The sequence below is a fragment of the Panthera onca genome, chromosome A1 (assembly GCF_046562875.1).
Source record: "Panthera onca isolate mPanOnc1 chromosome A1, mPanOnc1 haplotype 2, whole genome shotgun sequence".
NCBI classification, from domain to species: Eukaryota; Metazoa; Chordata; class Mammalia; order Carnivora; family Felidae; genus Panthera; species Panthera onca.
Genome location: NC_138339.1, coordinates 205424183 through 205444072, shown reverse-complemented (window position 1 = coordinate 205444072; position 19890 = coordinate 205424183). Strand labels below are relative to the sequence as shown.

The 19890-nt window shown below is 38.3% G+C and overlaps 1 protein-coding gene across 7 annotated transcripts in view; it reads right to left on the bottom strand.

Annotated features, from left to right (window-relative positions):
* LOC132682007 (uncharacterized) overlaps positions 1 to 19890 on the bottom strand; it is a 157283-nt gene that overhangs the window by 37865 nt on the left and 99528 nt on the right. For 2 of the 7 annotated variants that reach the window (XR_013550091.2, XR_013550094.2), the window contains one exon: positions 1945 to 2156. The exons of the other annotated variants lie outside the window; for them this stretch is intronic. The gene's annotated coding sequence lies outside the window, so the exon portion shown is untranslated. The remainder of the gene's footprint in view (positions 1 to 1944; positions 2157 to 19890) is intronic. 7 annotated transcript variants of the gene reach the window in all.

The following is a 19890-nucleotide window of genomic DNA, read 5'->3' as shown; positions in this document are numbered from 1 at the left end:
CTAACATAGGTGAGAGGTGATGGTGGCCTAACTCAAGAAACCAGTAATGATGTGGAAAGACCTGGATAAATTGGGATGGTATCATGGAGAAAGAAGCTGTAACAGGACTCGATATGTAGGTGTGGGAATTTAAACAGGGAGAAATCACTCTCCACATTCCTTATACCATCTTTCTTTTCTTTTCTTTCTCTTTCTTTCTTTCTTTCTTTCTTTCTTTTCTTTCTTCTTTTTAAACGTGATCTATTGAACCTAAGCACCAATGGTGGTCACACATCCTAGGAAGTCACCCAAGGTAGCTGTGTGGCCTATATCTAATTGTTTCTGTTGATGGGCTAAGAATACTGATAGAAATGAAACTTCCTATCCAATTAACAGATATTTTTTCACTGCTCTAGGAAAATGGAATGTTCAACACTATACCTAGGAGGTTGAATGAAAAACACCTGAAAAGATAAGAAGAATAATGACTGAAATCTGTGATTACTATTCCCCACATAAGTTACTAATACTTTAGAAACCAACTATATATGCCTCAGTGAATCTGATGTGTTTCTGATTCTGTGTTGCTATTTCTGATCAAAACAAAAGGAGTTTCTGTAATTATTATTTCATGTAAGTTCATGTCTCATGATTCTTTTTTTGTACCTATAATTCAAACGAACTTCAAATCTAGTCATAAGCCTTTAGATTGTTTTTCCTCCAAAATCTGAGAATGAATTGAAATTCTCCTCACATTTGCATGAAATCTATATGGAAAGTATGGTTCCCTACTAGGAGACTTTTCAACCAAAGATAAATGTAAGCAAATTTCAAAATGTTCCAAGCATTGCCCAGTCTGCTTTTTACTGCATCAACCATGAGACAAACAACAACAAAACAAAACATAGGGAAAAAGTTCTTTGTGCCTTGAGCAAACAGAGAGGAATAACAGTGAAAATCTAAACATACCACCTTTATTATGCTAAGTGAAATGAGTCAGGGAAAGACAAATATATGATTTCACTTATATGTGGAATCTAAAAAAAACACACAAAAGAACAAAGAAAACATAACAGAAACAGTCATAAATGTAGAGAATGGGTGGTTGCCAGAGGGGAGGGGTGGGGAAGTGGGCAAAATAGCTGAAAGGGATTAAGAAGTACAAACTTCCAGCTACGAAAGAAATAATGTTAACTACAGAATAGGAAATATAGTCAGTAATATTACAGTAACTTTGTATGCTGACAGATGGTAACGAAACTTATCTTGGTGAGCACTGCATATTGTATAGAATTGTTGAATCGCTATGTTGTATACCTAGAACTAATATTATACTGTATGTTAACTATGTTTCAATTAAAAACTTAATTTTAAAAAATATTTTAAAAACTTAAAAATAAAACAAACTTACCATCCTGATAGTCTCCTTTAAGGAAATAAAAGTAACACCAGACTTCTGATAAGATATAAATGCCATGGGGTACTAAAAATATCAGTCATACAACGAGAAGGGAGAAGAGGCTAAGGAGTTGTTCATAAAGAAAAATCTTTCCCAAACTCCACATAACAAACTAACCCACATAATACTCAAAGGAACTTTATTTTTTTACTGCCCCTTCTCTGAAAGGTCAAAAGTACCAATCCAGTAAATGCATGTTGATAGGTTTGAGTCTGGGAAAAACAATATTCTAACATTACAACCCTTGGCAATAGCCCAGCAAATATACGACCAAACCAGAAAATTCTCTGACAATTACAACAGAATTGTACAATAAACACCAGGAGTATTTTAAGTTTCTCTGACTAGTATTCATGGGCACTACATCCCTAAAGAAAGAAGTTGGCTTAAATGTTTGAGGTAAAACTTTGTTTAAAAAAATAGAGGTTAGTAATTAGACAAACACCTACCTTGATCTAGCACCCTACCTTGGAAGAATATAAGGGCCCTTATGAATGTTACCTTACCTGGAAAAGCATCTTTGCAGATGTGATTAAGTTAAAAATCTTAAGATGGGAAGATGTTCTTGGATTATCCGGGCAGGTCCTAAATGCAATCATAAATGTCTTTGTAAAGAACGGCAGCAAGGGATTTGATACAGGCGAGAAGTTGTCGTGACCACAGAGGCAGGGGATGTAGGGTGCAGCCACAAGCCAAGGAACCCCTGAGTTACCAGAAGCTGGAAGAGACAAGGAACAGATGCTCCCTTAGAGCCTCCAGAGGGAGCGGGCCCTGCCGACATCTTGCTTTCAGCCCAGTGATACTGATTTTGGACTTCGGACCGACAGAATTGTGAGAGAACGAATTGGTCCTATTTGAAGCCACCAAGTTTGTGATAGCTTCTTAGAGCAGCCACAGGAAGGTAATACAGATGCCTTGGGTATGTATAGCAGGGGAGGGAGACAATTCTCATCACTCACTTTGCCACTCAGCAGTTCTCCTACACAATGCGCTCACGCCTTGGGCGTGAAACCTCATAAAAGAGGCAGAACTTTAACTGAAGACAGTCTCCTGGGCACCCACACGCCAGAGGAAACGGAAACTTCCATGCAATCAGAGCAGCCGCGCCCCGCTCAGTGAGGGAGTCAGGGGGTGGGTAAGAGACTGCATCCTTTTCAGTACAGCTACTGTTACCAGTTGGGGCTGAAACCATTCTGGGAGCACGTCCCTTTGTATGACTCACTGGTTAGGAGAAATCAGACGCCAAGTGTGGAGTGATGGGAAGGCTTCCAGAGAAGATACTCTTTTCTCCAGCCCAGGATTCAGAAACAATGTGACTTTGGGCGAGTTGCTAACCTACTTCACAACAGTGTCATAGGGCAGCTTTGCAATTAATTTGTAAATGCCCTTTGGCCCACAGAAAATCCATTCAGCCTGTGAGATTTGTATCTCCCAGAGCTACTGATTTGCATACCGTGCAGCCCTGCAGAGGAAACAAGTATCTGCCTGCAGTAGCTACAAATGCAGAGTTCTCTTAAAAACACAGGTTCCCTGCAAGATTCAAGCAGACATGTAAGAAAAGAAGAGGGAGACTGTGACATTTGTTTTGGTCCCACTGACGAAACCCTATTTGACACATTCTGATTCTGTTTAGCAAACGGGTATATTGGTAAGCATTTATTTCCTTGGACACTGAGGCAGTTGGCAAATTGTGTTCAGATGCTTCTGGATCCTCAGGAAAAGGGCACTGTATAAATCCAGGGAACTATTACATGAGAGAGAGAGAGAGAGAGCGCCTTTATCTCCGGGTCTTAATAAAGAACTAAGCATAAGGCCTATCAGACTTCTAGTTCAGACACCAAATTGACCCCTCTGGGAGCTGGGAAAAGTCTCAATCTCCTTCCTGCCTTATATGGCAGTGGTAATAAAAGAGCATACACTGAGGATTAACTAAAGTTCACATACTGCCTTGAAGAGAAAAGTCTTGATTTAAGTGCTGAAAATTTATATTAGTGGGAGGGGAAAGACTGGAGAATGGCAAAAGGGATGGAAAGTTACAGCAAGTTATAATGAGAAATATAAATTGAAGCAGGTCTAAGGGAAAGACAAGAGATCAGATGCAGGAAGGTAGGGGGTGGGAAAAGTGGCCAAAAAAAAGGAAAGACTTTTCTTCCATCTGTGTTGGCTTAGGCATGCTCTTCAAGTCCTAACGGGAAGTATATTCTTTAGCAACAAAAGAATAATGATTACAAGTGGAGAACAGAAAAAAGGCAGCACGAGAATACGAGGAAATGATGGAAGAAAAAAGAAGGCCAAGAACAAAAAGGTTAAGAGAGGGTAAGGGACATAATAAGACAACAGAGAATGAAATTCACAGCATCTATAACAGGATCTAGGAAGAGCCCTTTAGCCCCCAGTTCATTTTAAGGGCAAGAATTGTTGCCTTGATTTTATGAAGTCAGAGCTGGTCCATGCTGTCAAAAGTGATGTTCAAAAGTGATTTGACCAAACCAAATGGAGGCATAGGTCTAGCCCTATATATATATGTATTTTACTCACATTCAGAGTTCCTAATATAAAATACACTGACCACCAAAGCTGTATTTGCACATACACACCATACCACACACACACACACACACACACACACACACACACACACACACACACACAATTTGGCAGAATTCTGTTAAAAAGTTGAATACAATTAAATCATTTTCCAGGCTTCCATTATCAAGCAAATGGTTAGGTTTTTTGTTTATCTGTATGTTTGTTTTTTAATCTAAATTATCCAAGCTTTACATAGATGTAGCTGACAATATGCCTACAAAAGGTAACATTTTTAAATTCACCTAAATTGTTAAAGGCAAAGGTATTATATACCTCACTTTGTTTTTGTGCTAGACAATTCCAAAACCCATCTCATGGTTTTGTAAAAACCTTGGCCAAAATCCATCAGATAATAGTCACATCTCTCTTTGTGATGTGAGGTATAATAGGGAGTGGAGAGGGAAGGTGACAAAATTGAACTGCTCCACAGTCCAAAGGAAAGAAAACATTTCTCCCAGTTCATGTATAAGCAGATATCAGATTGCATATCCACTCCACCATGCTCCGATTTTTCAGTAGTACTCAGTTCTTTAACCCTGTTCCAAATGTCTGATTAAACCGTATCACCTGTGTAGAATTTTTAAGATATAATGATCTTATTCTTCCATCAGCATCATTCTTTTATTGGACAAAAGAATTGTGTAGGATCTGGTTAATGAATAGAAACCAGGCCAGTTATTTCATAAAAGGGATTTATACAAATAATTATCAATTGGGTATTATAACACTGGAAACATGGAAGTATTGCAGGTAGTTGAGACTTACCCTAGACCTGGAGGGAATGATGAGAGAAGATGAGGGGAGATGTTAGGAATCGTTAAAGTGCATTGAGCTGCAATGGTCCAACATGGTAGCCACCAGCCACAATTGGTTCTGAGCACTTAAAATGCCACTAGTCTGGGGCGCCTAGGTGGCTCAGTCAGTTGAGCATCTGACTTCGGCTCAGGTCATGATCTCACGGCTTTTGAGTTCGAGCCCCACATCAGGCTCTGTGCTGACAGCTCAGAGCCTGGAGCCTCCTTCAGATTCTGTCTCTGTATCTCTCTCTCTGCCGGTCCCCTGCTCATGCTCTCTCTCTCTCTCTCTCTCTCTCTCTCTCAAATATAAATAAACATTAAAAAAATTTTTTAAATAAAAAATAAAAAATAAAATGCCACTAGTCCAAAGTGAGATGTACTGAAAGTATAGAATACACACCAAATTTCGAAAACTGAGTATGAAAAAAGGATGAAAACATAATCATTTTTATATTGATTATATGCTGAAATGATAATATTTAGGGATACACTGGATTCAATAACATTTATTTTACCTATTTCTCTTTTACTCCTTTGATGTGACAACTTGAACTTAAAATTTTATGTATGACTTGCATTTTCTTTCTGTTGGATGGTGCTGGCTGACAGGCTTAGAAGAACCTCCTGGAGCTGGGACTGAGTCTTTTGAGAAGGGTGCTGCAGAAGGGTATTGGTGTGTCTGAGAGAGAATGATGGGGCTGGTTCAGGCTGTGTGAAATCTGCAAATTGGAGCCAATTGTCATGGATCAACTGGCCCTGCCAAGGCGAAGAAATGCGACTGCAGTGCCCCCACAGGAGCACAGGAAAACAAGGAAGAAGTCTTTTCCTTCCCCAGCTTTTCAATTTTCCTCTGTTGCCCCCAGTTGGCAGAACCCAAGGCTCACTTGGCAGACCCAGGTCTAAGGGAGAAATGTGATTTGCAGGATCCCAGCCTCAGCTGGGCAAAGCGGAATATGGAAAGATGAGTCTGCTGCTGAGAGGCAAACAGCTTAATCACTGGCACAACAGTCATTGTCTGTCAGGCATGGTTTTAGATATTAGGGGCACAAGCATGAACCAAAGTCCCTGTCTTCACCATTCTAGTGAGGCAAGCCAGACAATAAGCAAATTCATAAAAGGGATGATTCCAGGGAGTGATAAGTGTTAGGAACTTAAGGAACTGGAGACATTTGAACTAAGGTCTGGAGGAATGGAGAGGGGAGGAGGAGAAGGAAGAGGAAGTATTCCAAGGCAGAAGGAATATTACCGAAAAATCTCTGAAAAGAGAATGATCTGAGATTGCAGCTGACGCATCATCGTGGAGAGGAAGAATGATAAGGGATGATTGGGACTGATTACATAAGGTCCCTGCAAATCATGTAAGTAATATGGATTTGAACTTAATTGCTATGGGAACCCCTGTAGGATTTTAAGCCGGAAAGTGGTATGATTTGATTTACGTTTGTAAAAGGTCATTCTGGCTGCTGTGCAGAGGAGTAGACTCTAGGGGGACAAGCATATGAGGGAGACCAGAAAGCTACTGCAGCAGGGTAAAAGATGAGGATACCTGGGACTGGGGTTGAAGCAGTGGACATGCGTAGAAGTGACTGTATTCAAGATAAGAGTTGGAGGTTGTGCAAACGGTATCCACTAAGATTGGGACGCTTCATGCAATTCATTTGAGTAAATTTTCCAAACAGCTAGCACACTTTAAACACCACAATTGTTTTAAAATATTCTTGTTATTTTTCATGGAAATAAGTCACAATTATACAAAACATTCCTTGATCTTCTTCTATAGAAAATCCCAACCAAAGTTACAAACTGCTATTTTGACTCAGGGTCCTGTTCTCCATTTTTGCCTGCCATCTGACACATTCTCTGTCAATTTCTTGAGTTTCTCAACTCCCAATTACTTTCACTCCATATGTTAAAGCTCTGCTTCTGTTGAGGCAAATCTTAATTAGGATGAAAAGATGATTTTCCAGATAATCTAATCCAGACATTGACTATGCCATTTAGGTAAATGTCACACCTGCCAGGCTCAGGTCAGCATCGGCTGCCCCAGCCTGTCCATAAAGCCTGTGCTTACCAAGGCCCACATCTAACCAAAATTATCCTTGCTTCTGAGACATCAGCCATATTTAGCAGCTGTGATTCACCAAGGTCAAAATCAACATGATCCCTATCTACCAAAGGCAAATAATCAGTCATTCAGAAAACTTTCTCTCCATATTACTTTGAGTCCCAGTTTCTAGCCCTTGGCTATTTTTCAATGTTCCTAGCCAATTCATAAAGATGCTGGGGTTTTAAGGGTCCAATATACAATCTTTCTTTCTTCCTCTCACAACTTCTGAATGGGAGCCTGAGCTAGAAATCAAATTATCATTTATTGATGGATCTAAACTAGAGAGTGTGGCTTGCATTTAAGGCTAAATGGCTCTCCTAATATATCTTTTTGAATGACTCCGAACCCACCAAACTACAAACCCACCACCTTCACTGGAATGATGAAGGTGCAATCAGATTAAGGTGGGATAAAGAGCAAGCAGAATGCAAAGAAGCAGAGATAGAAAATGAGACTTGATCATTCACAAAGTTGGGCTCTGCAGAGGAGTGAATAGCTGAGGGATGTCACATCAATGGAAGGTTGTGTTTTAAGAGGGAAAGTAATGGGACATGTTTATATGCACATGGAAATCATCAAGGTAAAAGGGAGAGATTGAGAATGTAAGAAAGTAGATGTATACCAGAAAAGGTGACTGGGAGTCAGCAGATAGGATTCAAAGCATCGGTGGCAAGACAGGCCTCCATAGTAACAGGTGGGAATGTAACAGAGTTGGGGGCAAAGGAACTTAGGTTTCTAGATTTAGTTGTGGGCAGATGGAGTTTTCATTCTATGTTTTCTATTTTCTGAATGAAAAATGAAGTAAAGTATTCAGCTAAGAATGAGAGGGTGGGAGGTGTGAAAAAAGAGAACGTTTGAAATTAAAAATCTTGCTGGGAAGCAGAGTTACTGAGGAAACAATTTCTGAGTAGTGCTGAAGGTCCATTTGAGGTGTATTAATTTAAAGTGAAACCAATCAGCCCAGTCTGACTTTCTCTAGCGATATTCAGATGCTCAAGCATATACAAGGAAAAGCTACGTATGTGGTCTCAAGTCAATAGAGATTATAGCTGCCTCAAGATGGAAGAGAAATGGAGGGCCAGAGAAGTTGAGGGCATTGGCAAGAGCATGATTATATTAATTTATTCAATAATAATCCGCAAACTCCTAATACATGTCAAGAACTAATCAAAAATGCCTGGATAAGTGATAGGAAATTGTAGGTACAAGCCACTCTCTAGGGGTTCCACCAGAACTAGGTGCAGATTTATTTTTTAATTCATCTTTCCTTTTCTTTTTCTCCTGTCATCCTTCGTGGAAAAAAAACAGAAGCAAAAAACCCAAAAAATTGGTAACATATATTTAATATTCACCATGTGTCAAGTACTATGCTAGGCATTTAAAAAAAAAAACATTATCTTGTTGCTCCATATATCAATGCTATGAGGAAATTGCTGTTATTAGCCCCATTTGCAGATGGGGAAAGAGAATATGAAGATATTAAGCAACCTCAGAATATATCATATTCAGAACTAAATATGGCTTTAGAGCCCCTTGCTTCTACAGGGTAAGTCTTTCTCACTAGGGGGAAAATGGAAAATATTTTCCATTAAAATATTTTAAATTTCCCATTTTCACTTTAATGCATAAGCAACCAGTTTTTTGTTTGGATACCCTTGGGAAGAAGAACTTTAAACTCTTCTACGAAATTGAGTGAGATTATTATTCCAAAATATCTAATTTTACAAATTGAACAGTCTTGACTATGCAAGTAATTATTTAAAAACTCTGCAAACAGATAAATAGCTACTCTGGTCTCCTTCTTTCCCAAACTCTCTTGTGGGTGACACATGCTGAAGAAAATATTTATGCTTTACCTAACATTTCCTACTTAAGAGAAACAATCTGAATTTCTAAATTTGGGCCTAGAGAATAAACAGACGTTTTTCTCCTTTCCTCCTCTTCCTTCCTTCCTTGCTAATCAAACTAAGATAATTGTTCTGCCCTAGAAAATCTCCAATGACTAACAAATACTATTGTGCTTTTTTTTTTTTCTATGAGAGAAACTTGAAAAAGCACCCCATCCCATTCATCAAAAATCACAAAATTAGCAAGGAATGAGATATCTCAGGCTTTAAGGCAAGGTTTATACAGAGGTGAAGGTCAGTCATTCTTCATGTCAAAAATTTGACACGGAAATTGGGAGTGTTTCCTTGTTCCTTTGTAATTAGAAAAATATCCCATTTTTAAACTTGAATCATGTAAAAATTCCCTTGACTACTTATATTTTTCAAGACTATGTTATACTTAAATATATTCAACTATCGCTATCTGGGGAGATAAATCCAGGTCAGACAAACATAAAAAATGAACCATGCTTCCTGAGCAGTAAAACTGATTGGTTGTGCATGACATTTACCCAGATTTGGTAATAGCTATCATTTGTTGAGAATTTAGTACATTCTAAACCAGAGATTCTCAATCTTGGTTATGTATTAGAATCATTGGAGACATTTTTGTAAACTTTTTATTTTGAATTAACTTTAGACATGGAAAAATTGCAAAAGTAGTATAGAGTTCTCCTATATCCCTCAACTGCTTCCCATAACATTAACCCCTCACATGACCATTGCATAATTATCACAATCAAGAAATACACATTATCAATATAACATTATTAAATAAATTACAGATCCTATTAGAATTTTACCAGTTGTTCCACTAATTTCCTTTTTCGATTCAGGATTACACTGAATTGCTATTTCTTCTTAGTCTTGTCCAACCTGTGATATTACCTCTGCCTTTTCTTGTCTTTCACAACCTTGATTTTTTTTGAAGAATACTAGTCAGTTATTTTGGAGTTAATTTGGGTTTGTCTGATGTTTTCTCATGATCAGAACAAAGTGATGCATTTTTGTAAGAATACCACAGAACTGATATACCCTTTTCAATGAATCATATCAAGGAGTTCATAATGTTGATTTTGTAATTTTGGTAATACTAATTTTGTCAACTTGGTTAAAGTCCTATCTAATGGGTTTCTCCACTGTAATATTATCTTTCCTTTAGTAGTTAACAAATATCTTGATACTTTGAAACCATGCAAATCCTGTTTCTCCTCAAACTTTTATCCACTATTTTAACATCTGTCAGTAGACCTTATCTACAACAATTATTGCTGTGGTCCCTTTCCAGAAATGAGTTTCTATTTCCCTATTTTCTTCTACATTTATTAATTGGAATTCCACACGAGTGTTTTTTTAAATGCTGATACAGACAAATTCAAGGAAAATTTACTAAGCATATTATCTCTAGTTCGCACAATATGGCTAATAAGCAGATATTATTATCCACACTGGAATACAAGGAAATTGATACTTGGAATGACACAGTAACATATGTTTTTACAGGTAGGAAGTAGTGAAGGCAAGACAGAAGCTCTGAAATACATATCTCCGAAATCTATGATTCTTCCACTGCCCCAGCTTTCTTCCTTTTAAAGTCAGCTCACTGTTCTTAATATCAAACTTTGGCCCATTTAAATTTTAGTCTACTAACCCCAATCATCTATAATTATTATATAGATCAGTCCAGGGTTAGGCACATTGTTTTTCTGTCTGAACTCTTTGAAACTCACCTAAAGAGTCAAGAATAGATGCTAACTGTGTTTTCACCTTCACCTGGACAAAAGATCTTTGCAGAACAGAAGAGAATGAAAGAAAATGGTATATCATATACATTTAGGTATTTAGGCTAACAGGCAACTTTTTTAAAGAAATATAACCCAAATGCTTTATGAGGGAAGAAAGCTTATCAGGCATTGCACTTAAGCATATAGTGGTGAAGAGTGGGGCTTTGGAGGCAGCTAGAACTGAGTTAGAGTCCAGCAAACTGCTCAATGACTTTGAAATGTTTTTCTAACATCTTTAAGGTTAAATTTCCTAATTGTTAAAATGTAAACATTAATACCCACTACACAGACTTCATGTGGGGATTCAATGATCTTCAGCACAGGGGTACAAGCAATCAATAACTATGAGTTTAAAAAACAACAACAACAACACTGTAACCAAATTGCCTAACACCTGACAAGAGATGAGTACTTTTGAACAGAATTTTTGGGAAAAGAAGAGAGAGGTAATTTTTGAGGATGTGACCCTTAAAAGGGATCAGATGACATGGGTGTGTACAGGAGTTTTAGAAGTGCCAGGGGGATACATAAGGACTCTGAGGGAGAAAAAGATAAAGGGAATTGAAGAGTGTGAACTATCACCTTGGCTGATTTCCTTTGTGGAGGCAATCATCAAGTAGAGAGCTGGATAAAACGGTGGGCCAGCTGAAGAGTTGCTGCAGCTGCCAATCTATAAATGGCAGGCAGCTAAAACATCACATGAAATGTAAAGAAAGAAAATTTTCCCTAGAACATCTTTTAGGAAGGGCAGTTTACATGCATACCATCAGGATAAGAAATTTTGTCTATTTCGGTCACTTCTGTATTTCCAGTGCCTAGAACACCGCCTAGCGTATGGTAACTATTCAACAGAAGCATTAGATGACTGGATAAATGAATGAAGCATCAATAAATGCAGAAGACCAATTAAACTTAGCTGCTTAAGAAAAAGGCTTTGTCCCTTACAGGCCTTCTCTTGTGCTGAGAGAGGTAAACAGACTTAGGGGGCTGAGCTGATTCCTTCAAGTCTATAGAAGCAAGCCTGGGCCCACCTCCTGGCTGCTCACCTCATCTCCCTCTTCTTCATTAAAGGTTCAGTGTTTCCTCTATACACTTGTTGAACAAATAAAGAATAACAATTTTTTAAAAGGATGTCAAATTATAAATTTGCTCAGGACCTCTACAAATCTGTTAGACCTTGGCTCTATGTCACTAAAATTACATCTGTACAAAGAAAAGCAGTCATTGCTTGTCCAACTATGAAAATGTGAAATAAAATGCCTGTGGCAAAGATTGGAAGTTGCTTTTCTCCCTTTCATGCTTAATAAGAGAAGCCTGAGAAGTGTGTCGAGCTGAAGAACTATATTTCCAAAGCACATCTGTAAGCAGAGGTGTCCGCTGAGATTTAAGAGTCCTCCAGGAAACTGTTTTGCCCCTTGCTCTTCTACTCTTGCCTGGAATGAAGATACAATGGTTGGAGCTCCGAGAGTCATCTTAGTGATTTTGAAGATGATGAACAGAAAGCTATAAGGAGGCTGACTCTGATGATTTTCTGGAGCTGCCATACCAGTGTCTATCTTCAGACTTAATTTGTGTGGGCAAAAAAACAAACTTACATCTTGTTGAAGTAACTATAGTTAGGTCAATAGCCAACATAATTTCGGTGTTGTACCCCATTAGACAATGTGTATATACAGTTGCACCCATAGGGGCTAAATATGGGTACTTTGAAGAAAGAAGGAAATTAGAATTTTTAAGTGATGTTTTTAGTAATTATTAAGAGGATAGAAGAAAATAGGGTGTGCAATTTAAAGAAATACTTCTTATAAGAGCACTGTTACCCATTGCAGAGTTGAACAATTGACCTGTACCATGGCAAGTGTTTTCGTCAATAATTGGCACATTTCAGTATTGAAAGGAACCATCAATCGCCTAATCCAATTACCCATCTGATGCTCAAACTCTTCTCCAGGATATTTAGGTAAGAAGTCATCCAGCTTATGCTTGGCTACATCAAATGATGAATAACTCTCTACTTCCCACGCCAGCCCATTTTTATCTTTGGACAGTTCTAAAAGTTAGAATGTTGTTTCTTACATTGAGCTGAAAATCTGTTTTCCTCTAGCTTCTAACCACTCATTCTACTTTTCGTCTTCAGAGCCATATTCAGTACTTCCAATTTCTGTTCTAAATGACAAGCCTTCAATTATCACACTCCTCTTGAGACAGCTGCCCTTCTGGGTTTTCATGCCAGGAAATCTTGCTGACCATGTTTCTGAACATGTTGAGATCTACTTTCCCAGAATCTAGGGAATAGGTATGACTGCACCTACTCTTCCCTTTCCTTGCTATCATATACCTTGACAGAATATGGCCACGTCTTCCCTGGTTATATAACTTCTTTTGGCCAAAAAATGGCCTCTTAGTTATTCAAATACAGACACAAACTAATCATTAGTCCAACTGTTTTCAATAACTCTGGGAGATACATTTTGAGACAAAGCAAGTAAAGAACTTGTCAGATATGGTACTACCAGCTGGATGAGAGTCCCATTATACATCCCCCAATATTTGACATCACCCTTTTTACAATATAGTATACCTGTGCCACATGTTTGAACTAAATGAAAAATAAATCATTTATTTCTTACATCAGGCCAAATGACACTTGGCACATCTTCACAATAATATCACATTTGTCCTGTCACCTTTCGTCCACATGCTACTTATCTCTAGCAAATCTCTACTCTTAGGATTTCTGAGCAGCCATAATGATATTGCCAATTTCTCCACTAAACAAAGTCTGTTTCTACTCAATTAGATCTATTCTCCCATTACCATATTTCAAACAGACAATACTCACCAAACTTTGGTGACATCAGTGGGATATATACCATCTGTGTTATAATATCTAATTTACTAGGTTACCTGTTATAATCAAATATATTAAGTCCACAGGAGGTGATATTAACCAAAATAAATGTAGCCTGAAATACTTATTTTTAAAATTAAAAAAATTAAATTGAAATTTAGCCAATAGCAAAGGCATTGTAAATTTAATCTGGAACTAATCTCTGGGTTCAACACCAAAGGGCAGACATCCTGTAAGGAACTTCTGACACTCTTCTCTGCTTCTGCAACTAGTATTATGTCAAACAGGCAAAATGAAAATGGTCAGGAACTCCAGTTACCCTCTACCAGGAGAGCAGAAGTCATTTTTCAGGCTAGATTTTTAAGAATATAAATCCAGGTTCACAGTTTAAGAGAAACATAGTTTTCTATTCACAATCTGTCTTCCAGCCAACCTATTTTATTACCAATATCAGGAAGGTCCAGAGATAACATATAGTTTAAACTTCAAATACCTCAAACCAAGCTGTCAAGGAGGGGAGAGGTCAGATGCTGACATGCTGGAAAAAAGGAAAGCTGATGATGACCACGGTGACGGTATCAGTTTTTCACCCAATAGGTATGAATTGGGATGGGATCAGTGGAAGATGAGAGTTGGGTTATTTGAGGTTTATGCTGTTGATGTTAAAGACAGATGTACCTAGAGAGGGTTAGGCAAGTAGAGAGTGAGGTCATGCATACTCAAAATTGAGATGAAGCCTCTGCAAGCTCGGGGACTCATTTTCTCCCCTGCTGAATGCTGTAAGAAATTGTTTTTGAACCATACACATCCTGAAAAAAGTCTCTTCTCATGGTCTCAGAAATTTGCTCTCCAAGGCAGAGGAAGAAAGAAAGAGTTTGGTCTGTAAGTTTACTCATGTCTGTCACTGGCTTTCATTTCAGCATGTATCTACTTTTTCTTCTCATTAAAAAACAAAACAAAACACAAACCAAAATAAACCCTCCCCAAACCAGAAAAAGGCATGTTAGAATATGTTAGTAAGATACCATTTGGAATTCTCATTCATACGGCATATAAGAAATAATTGCTTAAATTATACAACTATTATATGGAAGATAACTTATTTTTATTATTAGCTTCATGGGTCATTGACATTTTATGTACAAGACTGAAGATGTGTTTCTTCTGTCTCCAAGGACTCCACAGACTTGGAGAGAAGATAAGACATACATAAGTACCTAATACATTATCTGTAGCATGGCATGTGCCTTAAGAGAGATATAAAGAGCCCCAGAGGTTTAGAGAAAGAGGAGATTAATTCTGAACTCAACAACACCACCAGCAAAATGGCTACTATGATATGAATGTTTATGTCCCCTGCAAATTCATATGTTGAATGTGATGATATTCGATGGTGGGGCCTTTGGGAAGTGAGGGTAGAGAGCCCTCAAGATGGGATTAGTGCCCTTATAAAAGAGGCTTCAGAGAGATCCCTGGCCCTTCTGCCATGTGAGGACAGAGTGAGAAGTCACGAGCTATGAACCAGAAAGAGGACCCTCACCAGAAGGCAACCGTGCTAGTGCCTTGATCTTGGACTTCCCAGCATCCCCAACTGTGAGAAATAAATTGTGGTTGTTTATAAATCATCTAGCCCATGGTATTTTGTCATAACAGCCTATGCTGCCAAGAACGGACTAAGACAATGGCTAATAGTGAAACAACAGGATTCAAACATGAGTACAGTGAGTGCCGATCTCAGTTTTACTGTCCTGCCTTAGCCACATCATTTCACTGTGCATTAGTTTCTTCAACCATTAAATGAGAAAGGGAAAACGACATTTTTGCCCAAAGAACTCTGATCCTCTGGAAATGGCTCTGGATGAGCACATCAACAGACACATCCCAAACCAAGCAAAAATATTGTATTGTTCATGGAAAGCTTCACAGCGCTCAGAACAGAGCAGAAAAGTCACCGCTCTTTGCTACCGCCATCTTCCAAACTTTCCCTTCTTGGAGGACAGTCCCACAAACAGAGGCAGCATTGTCAAAGCGTGGCAAGACTAGATGTTCACAGGCAGCCAGTCTTAGGAGAAGGTTAATTTGTGTTAGCAAATTTTCAAACAACCTGTCATACCTGATTATTTTTCTTTATACACATCCTTCCCTCCCCCTCCTGGTTTTAAATAAATAAATAAATAAATAAATAAATAAATAAATAAATAAATAAAATAAGCAGGAAAAAAAAAACGTCTCCAGGAATGTGTGGTAGCCGATCTTTCAAGGCCACTTGAATAAATAAATAAAAGAAAAAGAAAAACAGAAACATTGTTATTCTGAAGGACTTTTGTTTTCCTCTTTGAAGACACTGAAAAGCAATCACAATGATGTAAATTCAAGGGCAAGTGCTTCATCCTTTATAAGTTGAATTAGTTAAGATGATCCTCTTCGCCAGCATGTGTTTAATGCACAGAGAGATAAAATTTGATACGTTCATGACAACAATCACATTAGTACAAGTAAAAGGTGTTAATAAAGTATTGGCACCGAAAATATATGAAACAAACCAAAATGCAGAGAAAGTGATAGAGTCCCTATTGTAGTATATAAATTACATTGTTAAACTGATGATTGATATTATAGCTTCCATTTCAAAGACTCCCTTTATAGAGCAGGTCTATTGTCAAAAATGATAATAAGAAAATACTTTCTCAAGAGTATACCTGCCCATATATTATTCCTATAAAATTGTAGACATGAGAGAATTTTCTGGAATAATGACATATCTAAAAATGAGAGGTGGGCAGAAGAATTTAAAGGATGAAAATGACACTAAAATATAGCACCTTAAAATGTTTTTTAATACTCTGCATAAAGGTGCTTCATTCAAAATAGTCCAAGTGGCATGCAAGAGGACATTATATAAATTTATATAGCACTCCACCTTTTTCAAACACCATCTATGCATGAATTCCCAGTAGCATTCTTCTGTGGTTATCAGATTACGTATTAGATAAATTAATCAATCTCTCTCTCAATCTCTCTCTCTGTCTCTCTCTCTCCAATGAAAAAATTGAGGAGAAAATGAGTTAAGTAACTTGCCTCAGCTCGTACTGAATAAAGACAAGTTTTTAAACATCTAATAAGAGAATTTTCAAATATGATGAAAGGGACCATGTCAGGCCAACATAAAGAAACAAACAAACAAATAGGGGCAACTCGGTGGCTCAGTCGGTTGGGTGTCCGACTTCGGCTCAGGTCATGATCTCACCATTCGTGGGTTCGAGCCCCATGTGAGCCTGGAGGCTGCTTCGGATTCTGTGTCTCCCTCTCTCTCTGCCCCTCCCCTGCTCTCATTCTGTCTCTCTCTCTTAAAAATAAATAAACATTAAAAAAAGAAAAAGAAAAAAAAAAAACAAACAAGCAAACAAGCCTCAACCAGTGGCTTAAACAACATATGTTCTTTATACTTTTGCTGGTTGCAAAGGACAGAGGGGAATTGAGGTTGTTTCAAGCGACAGGGTTCACTTCCAGCTTCCAGTCCACATGTAAGGAGCTTGGAAGTCATCGCTCCCATCCTCAATAAGAAAACAGATGAACAAACTGGAAATCAACAACTTTTCTCAAATCCATCAGAGAACTGAGGTCACAGAGCAAACCCCTACCCCCAAACCTGAAGAGATGGATGGATATAAGAAATCACAGCTTTCTAAGGGGAGAAACCTCAGCGAGAGCCAGCATCCATTAGGAATACTTAAGGATAACTGACTAATTGCTGAAGAGTGAGCATACACAAGCCATAAGAAATAAAAACCCCAGGAGACCCAGACTTTGGAATGTCCCCCACACTTTTTGTGAGTTTCACCTCCAGTAGCCCCACCAAGTTCTCACTGAGAAATCGGAGAAAAATCTCCTCATGCTCCCAAAAGGAAAAGGGAGAACTAACTATCCTAAAATATACCTAGAACATTTTGTTCTATTTAACAAATTTTTTCCATGAGGGAAAAGCTTAACTGACTTGGGTTTTATAGGGGTCCAATGGATGTGGGGGAAGGGAAATACCCACTCCAGCACCTCTAGCCTTTTGGTCTCACTTAAGGTTGGGGCGGGGGGGGGGGGGATAATAAAATTGAGACTTAGAATCATAGACGCTAAAATGATTCCCCTCCCGGTATGCACATCTTGTACCACACAGATAGGGCCCCTGAATAATAAGAGAGGAGTACAGCTAGAAAGAACTGCATGGCTCAGATCTAATTTACAAAGGAACATTCAGGAAAACTCAAAGACAACAGAAATGACAAAAGCAAGGACACCATAAGAAATTTTAGTCTCTGACATCTACAGCTACAGCAAACAGTAAACACAGTTCAACACCCAGCCAGATAAATAGAAAATTTCACACTAAAGGTCAAATTAGCTTAGTTCACTTACCCAAGACATCACATGTGGCTTTCAACAAAAAATTGCAAAGCATGCTAAAAGGCAAAAAAATCAAAACAAAACAAAACAAAACACCACAGTTTGAAGAGACATGGCAGGCATTGGAACCAGATTTAGCTATGGCAGATATTTTAGAATGATCACACCTGGAATTTAACTATAATGTGTATGCTAAGGCCTCTAATGGAACAAGGGGACGACATACAAGAACAGGTAGGCAATGTAAGCTGAGAGATGGACACTCTAGGAAAGAATCAAAAGGAAAGACTAGAAGTCATAAACATTGGCACAGAAATGAAGAATGCCTTTGATAGGCTCTTCAGTAGACTGCATACAGCCAAGGAAAGAACTCAAGAACTTGAAGACATGTCAATAGAAACTTCTCAAATTGAAACACAAAGAGATTTAAAAAAGAAAGAAAGAAAGAAAGAAAGAAAGAAAGAAAGAAAGAAAGAAAAAAGTAAAACAAAGAGATTTCTAAAAACTGAAAGAAAAAAGAGAACACAATATCTAAAACTTGTGGGACAAATACAAAGAACACACACATAATAGGAATACCAGGAGATCAGAGAAAGGAACAGAATAAATATTTGAAATATTAATAGCTGAGAATTTTCAGGTTACGGAGATGTGTTGTGAGGACACAAGAGGAAATGGGAGAGTGCAGGAAAGCTTCTCATCCATCAAAGGAACCAGTTTCATGGAGAATTAAAATGCCTTTGTCCCATTATGGCATACAACATAATATACTCGCATACACCATAATCTAGCCATCACTATTCTCACAGATCACTTTTCTGATCTGAGTGGGTCTGGTCTGTGTTCTGACTACAGTTGACCCTTAAATAACACAGGTTTGAAGTGCACCTACCACTTATAAATGGATTTTTCTCAATAAACACAGTACAATATTGTAAATGTGTTTTTTCTTCCTTGTGGTTTTCTTAATAACATTTTATTTTCTCTAGCCTACTTCATTGTAAGAATACGATATATAATACACATAATGTACAAAATATGTGTTGACTGTTTATGTTATCAGTAAGTCTTCTGTTCAACAGTAGGCTATTAGTAGTTAAATTTTTGGAAAGTCAAAAGTTATATGCAGATTTCCGACCATGTGAGTTGTCAGAGCCTCTAACCCCTGCGTTCTTCAAGGGTCAACTGTATTTGCTTTCTTCCTCTCAGTCTCCTGTCTTTTGTTTACATGGCTTTCACCATAGTATGCCTGCCGCCTTTTCTCTGTCTCTTAGCCTTTGAACAGCTGATTGTCTATGCCCCTATTCTACTCAGTAAGAGAGAATCTGCCTTGGTTACTCACCCTCCAGAGTCAGCATTCCTACTAACCAGAATCACTTCATCAAACCACCTGCCAGGCTGCCGCCCAGCCAATAAGCTGGTTGTATTTGGGTCAGGTGCTAATTCTTAATCCAGTCATCTCTGAGCTAAGCAGAGAGATCATGTGATAAAATGAATTAAGAACAAGAAACTGCTTCCTAGTTCACGTTTGGGAGGGACGAATAGCAAGGTAGTCTCTCAGCATGTTATGAATCTATCTGAATTCCCAGGCATTTTGATAGCGGGTTGCAAAAGGCAGACTTAGTTCCCAAACGAAATGGTAAAACTTTGATTCAACATATCATTTGTCTCCTTGAGTTTCATTTCTGGTTTACACCATACTACATGTCCCCACCACCACCACCACCAATGGAGGGGGACAGGGGGTGTGCAGTGTAACATCACTGAAGACAGCCCCCAAAGTACCCTCACAAAAGACCAGAGCAGACAGCTGCAAACACTACAAAGGTTGATGTGGTATCTCTGAGAGCAGCTGTGTACTTCCTCGACAGTCCCACTCCTTTAGTTATTTCACTGGGTCACCTGTCCCAAAATACTTTTGACTGTCCTCTACTAAACGTGTGGCTGGAAGAGGAAGATAGGAAAAGGGGTGTGTGCTAAAACATAGGGGTGTGTGTATGTGTATGGACATGTGTGTGTGTGTGTGTGTGTGTGTATTCT